This window comes from Oryctolagus cuniculus, chromosome 11 (genome assembly GCF_051225735.1).
Source record: "Oryctolagus cuniculus isolate XC-2025 breed Fujian yellow rabbit chromosome 11, ASM5122573v1, whole genome shotgun sequence".
NCBI lineage: Eukaryota > Metazoa > Chordata > Mammalia > Lagomorpha > Leporidae > Oryctolagus > Oryctolagus cuniculus.
Genome location: NC_142877.1, coordinates 46,092,734 through 46,098,733, shown reverse-complemented (window position 1 = coordinate 46,098,733; position 6,000 = coordinate 46,092,734).

Genomic DNA, 6,000 nt, shown 5'->3' with positions numbered 1-6,000 from the left:
GACCATCTGGGGAATGAACCAGCAGATGAAAGACCTCTCTCTCCCTCTCTCTCTCTCTCTCTCTCTGTAACTCTGCCTTTCAAATAAATAATCTTTTTTTTTTAAAAAAAAAAAGAGGTATATGTGTTTACCTTGAATAGGCATTACACAATGTATATATCTATTGAAACATTACAATCCCAAGAAACAGGTGCAACTTTTTTATGTCAAAAAAATCTTTAAATATAACCATTAAAAACAAGTTTTAAATAATAATAAATTAAAATGAAAATAAAGGAATAAAAGCTACCTAAGAGACAGATCAACCAGTAGAAAACTCTTTTTTTAAAAGATTTATTTTTTATTTCAAAGTCAGAGTTACACAGAGAAGGAGAGGCAGAGAAAGAGAGAGGTCTTCCATCTGATGGTCCACTCCCTAATTGGCTGCAATGGCCGGAACTGCACTGATCCAAAGTCAGGAGCTAGGAGCTTCCTCCAGGTCTACCACGTGGGTGCAGGGGCCCAAGCACTTGGGCTATCTTCTGCTGCTTTCCCAGGACATAGCAGAGAGCTGGATTGGAAGTACAGCAGCCAGGTCTTGAACTGGTGCCCATATGAGATGCCAGCGCTTCAGACCAGGGTGTTAACCCACTGCACCACAGCACCAGCCCCCAGTAGAAAACTCTAACTTCAGTTTAAGTCCTGATTTGAACAAATCAATGGCAAATGCATGTCCTGACTCATCCCAGATAAGTGAATACTGATAACATATTAGAAAAATTAAGAAATTATTAATTTTTAGATGATTAATAGTGTTGTGCTTTTTTTAATCCTCATCTATTAGCAATACTGAAATGTTCTCTAACTAAATGGCACCTGGGGCCCACTTTATTTTATTTTTCTTTTTAAAGATTTATTTATTTATTCGAAAGTCAGAGGTACTCAGAGAGAGAAGGAGAGGCAGAGAAAGAGAGAGGGAGAGGGAGAGGGAGAGGGAGAGGGAGAGGGAGAGGGAGAGGGAGAGGGAGAGGGAGAGGGAGAGGGAGAGGGAGAGAGAGTCTTCCATCTGCTGGTTCACTCCCCAGATGGCTGCAATGGCTGGAGCTACACCAATCCGAAGCCAGGAGCCAGGAGCTTCTTCCTGGTCTCCCACGTGGGTGTAGGGGCCCAAGCCATCTTCCATTGCTCTCCCAGGCCATAGCAGAGAGCTGGATCAGAAGTGTAGCAGGCCGGCTCCGCTGCTCACTAGGCTAATCCTCCACCTTGCAGCACCAGCATACTGGGTGAACCAACGGCAAAGGAAGACCTTTCTCTCTCTCTCTCTCACTGTCCACTCTGCCTGTCAAAAAAAAAAAAAAAGAAAAGAAAAGAAAAGAAAAGAAAAGAAAGAAAGAAAGAAAGAAAGAAAGAAAGAAAGAAAGAAAGAAAGAAAGAAAGAAAGAAAGAAAGAAAGAAAGAAAAGAAAAGAAGAAGTGTAGCAGCCAGGTCTCGAACCGGTGCCCATATGGGATGCCAGCACCATAGGCGGCAGCCTTACCGGCTACACCACAGCGCCGGCTGGGGCTTGCTTTAACGTGGTCCAGCCCATGAACAAGGTGTGTGCCAGTGCATCCCTTGCCTGTGCCTCCCCCCTCAGCAGCTCCCAAGGTCAGGATGCAGGTCCTGTGTCCTTTCCCTGGGCCTTGAGCAAAGACCCTCCAGAAGGCTGACACTGAATTTCCTGAGCACATGGTCTCCTTAGTGCAGGAGCACAGCAAACACCTCTCATTTGGAAGGTTGCCTCCCGGTAAGGCAGGTCATGGCATGAATACAGGTACATGCTACCAGTGTGGTGAGAGCAGGCCTTCTCAGCTTTTCATTGCAAGCATTGTCAAACCTGTCTTCAGTGCCTAGTCTCTCCCCTCAGTGTAAACCCATAGTATGGCAGGAGCAGAGCGCTGCAATCATGACATCCAACCTTCCTTCATGTGCAGCGCAGGAATTGTATTGCTTTGTGCCCAAACCTAGTTGAACTCAAGTGGCTCTCCAAGGGCAAGACAGAGTCAGTTTTGATGTCTTTTTTTCTTAGATGCTATTCCCTACCCACCTACCCGGTACAGACCTTCAGTCCCTGTTCACTTACAATACCCAGATTTAAAGCTGGAGGCCAAATATATGCATAAGAATCTGAAGCCAGGTTTCGTGGTCTTGTCTTTATCACCAAATCAGCATCAGAAACGCTGGAAACCCATGTCCACTGGTGTCCTCTGCATTTTATCCACAGCAGGATTGCTTGTGAATTGCTTCCCCAAATTGCTTTTCTTAAGGAACTGGCCTGCTTCCTTGTTGGAAGCTGCTCTGCATATACCATTATGTCTCCCCTCATTTTCGTGTTCATCTGCAAAAACCATGTTTTCTATAATTGCTGGAGTAATTACTTCATCATAGTTTTTTGTGGCTTTGTGATTTTATTCTCTTTGCTTTGTTGATATAGGGCCTCACTGACACATTGGTGAAAAACAAAGCAGGTATTTAGAAGTTTTAAATTGTTTTAAATGTTTATTTTCATTTTCATTTGAAAGGCAAAGAAACAGAAAGGAAGCCAGAGATAGAGAAAGATCATTCACCCATTGATTCACCCCGCAATTCTCTGCAACAGCCGGGACTGGGCCAGGTTGGAGCCAGGAACCCAGAACTCAATCTAAGTCTCCCCTATGGACAGCTGGGACCCAAGTGCTTCAACCATCACCTGCCACTTCCTAGCGTGCACGTTTGTAAGAAGCTGGAACAGAAAGATGGCAGGGGCTCAACCCAAGGCACTCTGGTTAGGGATGATACCATCCCAAACAATGGCTTAACCGCTGTCCCAAACTGCAAGGTCAGGCCAAAGCCAGGAGCCAGGAGCTTCTTCTGGGTCTCCCACTTGGGTGCAGGGGCCCAAGGACTTGGGCCATCTTCTACTGCTTTCCCAGGCCACAGCAGAGAGCTGGATTGGAAGAGGAGCAGCGTGGACTCGAAGCAACACTCATGTGGGATGCCAGCACTACAGGAGGCAGATAAACCTTCTACGCCACAGTACTAGCCCCTGCTCATGGGATTTTTAAGAGAGCCTAATATGTGTAGAGCTGCCATATGCCCTGGGGATGATGGTAACCATCACATTTTGGTGTTACGCTGTTGTGCCTGAGCAAGTGCTGACACAGATCAATTTTGGAATCCTTTATGGCTGGCGGCCAAGAGCAGACTCATGCCCCAAAGAACTCTCGACCCCAAAGCTCAAAGCAACAGGGTTTATAAAGGCAAAAACCACAAGGAGGGGATACAGGAATACATGGTTGCTAGGATGGGGGTTGGAAATACATGGTTACTAGGTTCAAACTGCCTATTCAACCCAATATCAATTACAATCTTGACAATAGACATATTGCAATCTTAGCATTAATCCAGGTGCAGCCTATCTGAGTTAAGCTTGAGCGATCATGCTAGGGGGTTCCTATGCCCTGCCAAGTGGGGTGCAGTGTGCTGTTATTGTCTGAGTACTGTTTTTGTCTGAGTTTTAGATCATAGTTTCAGACCAGAGTCTCATGGCACACAGGTGCACTCTCAAGATGAGTCTCAGGTGCTCCAAAATGGAGTCCCTACTGTCAGGGTGTCATTCAATGTCAGGTGCAGAGAGGTGATATATTTTGGAGTAACTTTTCCCACCTTTGAGGATGGCCTTGCATAAAGCATCCTGTCTGTGAGCTCATTTTCCCCCTAGTACAGGGCACAGATCACTCATTGCTTTTGTTTTCCTCATCTCTGGGCTCACACATTTCTCATGGGTCACTGTGGACAGCAAGTAGGGCATCACGTTCATCCTGACCAACCCGAGCAGACCCTACGGCCATCGCTGCACAGTGAAAGCAGAACCTGCAGATGCCCGAGTGCACACACCTGGCAGCAGCTTCAGCATTGTCAGCCCAGGACGTCTTCCTGATCCTTGGCCTCAACTGCACCTGCGTGCACAGAGGTGTCTGTAGAAGCTCCTCCCCCTGAGCCATGAGGAGCAGCTGGGTGGTGGCAGTACAGGAGCTGTTGTGACTCTTGTCTGTGCCGAAGCCCAGGCTGCCCTGGACAAGGGCACCCAATGAAAATGCCCACCTGTGCCAGGGTATCAGCCATACCCAGTTAATAAAGCCCCTTGGGGCTGGTGCTGTGGCATAGCGGGTAAAGCCACCACCTGCTGTGCCGGCATCCCATATGGGCACGGGTTCAAGTCTGGGCTTCTCCACTTCCAATCCAGCTCTCTGCTATGGCCTCTGCACCTGCATGGGAGACTCGGAAGAAGCTCCTGGCTCTTGGCTTTGGATCAGTATAGCTCTAGGCATTGCAGCCAATTGGGGAGTGAACCAGCAGATGGAAAACCTCTCTCTCTGTCTCTCTGTAACTCTGGCTTTCAAATAAATAAATCTTAAAAAAAAGGTAACTTTCTCTAACTTTCTTTTAAATAATAACTATATAAAGCCTCCCCAAATGTCCCTTTCCATAATAGTCCCTGGAACATGACCGAAATAATAATACTAAAGGTGTAGGGGTGAGGAGGATAAGAAGTCCTTGAATATTTCTAGCTGGGAATAGCCTGAACTGCATTCCACCGACAGTTCAGCTCATGAAGACAAAACTGAGAACTCTGAATTTCGGAAGAGTTGAAGAGGTGTGTTGTGTTAAAAAAAAAAATCTGAAACGAAGATCGTGTGCTTTAAGTTAAAAACTGCTGAGAGGGCACATTCCATCTATTCAGAGGAACTGAAGCTGTCGCAGGTGCTGAACTTCCAAAGTGGGGTTGGTTTTATAGCCCAGCACAGAAGCCAGAGGACCAGCCTTTGAAATACAGGAAGACCATAGCAGCCTCAGACACACAGCAAAGAAACAAGGAAAGGTGGTGAAGAAGGAGGCAGCACAGCTGCTTCCAAAGAAAACAGATCTTTATTAATAAGGCTTTCAGCACCTGTGTGGTGGCTTGTGGACTTACCAGCCGAGGTAGGGAAAACCCCAGCTGGGATGTTGAACCCACACCAGAACTACAAAATGACCAGCAGGTGCATCCCCAGGTCAGGACTTGCCCAGTCACTGCAGAAATTCTAGCAGCTGCTTCTCTCTGTCAAACGTCATTCTCGGTACCAGACTGTCCCAAACTGACAAACTGCTTCTCAGCCCTGACAATGAGAGTTGAGGCTTGCCCAGAACCTTCTAGGTGCCAGGCACGGTGATGAGCATTTGCACATATTTCTCACCTGAGTCCTACAGCAGCCCTTAGAGGCTAGACTACTATGGAACGGCTCCATTGTACAGCTGTGAAAATTGAGGCACATAGATGACAACACATCTCAGATCACGTAAACCAGGAAGTGACCGATTCTGGGATCTGACTCCTGAGTGCACCTTCACTCCCTCTGTGGGTCAGAAGATGCAGCATAGACATACTGTTCTCAACTCAGGAGCTTTCAAACCTCCTCTCAGATTTAAGACACAGCCTGCAGAATTTGCTAGAACTATTTTCTGGCCAACAGGCCTGTAGGTGCTGAAAAACTTTCACAGCACCTTGGAGATCCCCGCTTGGGAATCCCTTGAGTGCACACCAGTGCCCCCACCAGGAGATGTCTGGTAGCAGAACAGCAATCTAGAAATCTGACCACACCTGTTTATAAAAATACTTGGTAGAGGAGATTCTTGGAGGTGATGTATAAAGTGAAGACCTGATATAATTTCAAAATTTCAATTTGGGGCTGGTGCTGTGGTGTAGTAGGTTAGCCACCGCCTGCAGTTCCGGCATCTTACATGGGTGCCAGTTCGAGTCCTGGTTGCTCCACTTCCAATCCATCTCTCTGCTATGGTCTGGGAATGCAGTGGAAGATGGCCCAGTGCTTGGGCTCCTGCACCCACGTGGGAGACCTGGAAGAAGCTCCTGGCTCCTGGCTTCAGGCTGGCTCAGCTCCAGCCATTGCAGTCATTTGGGGAGTGAAATAGTGGGTGGAAGACCTCTCTCTCTCTCTCTCTCCT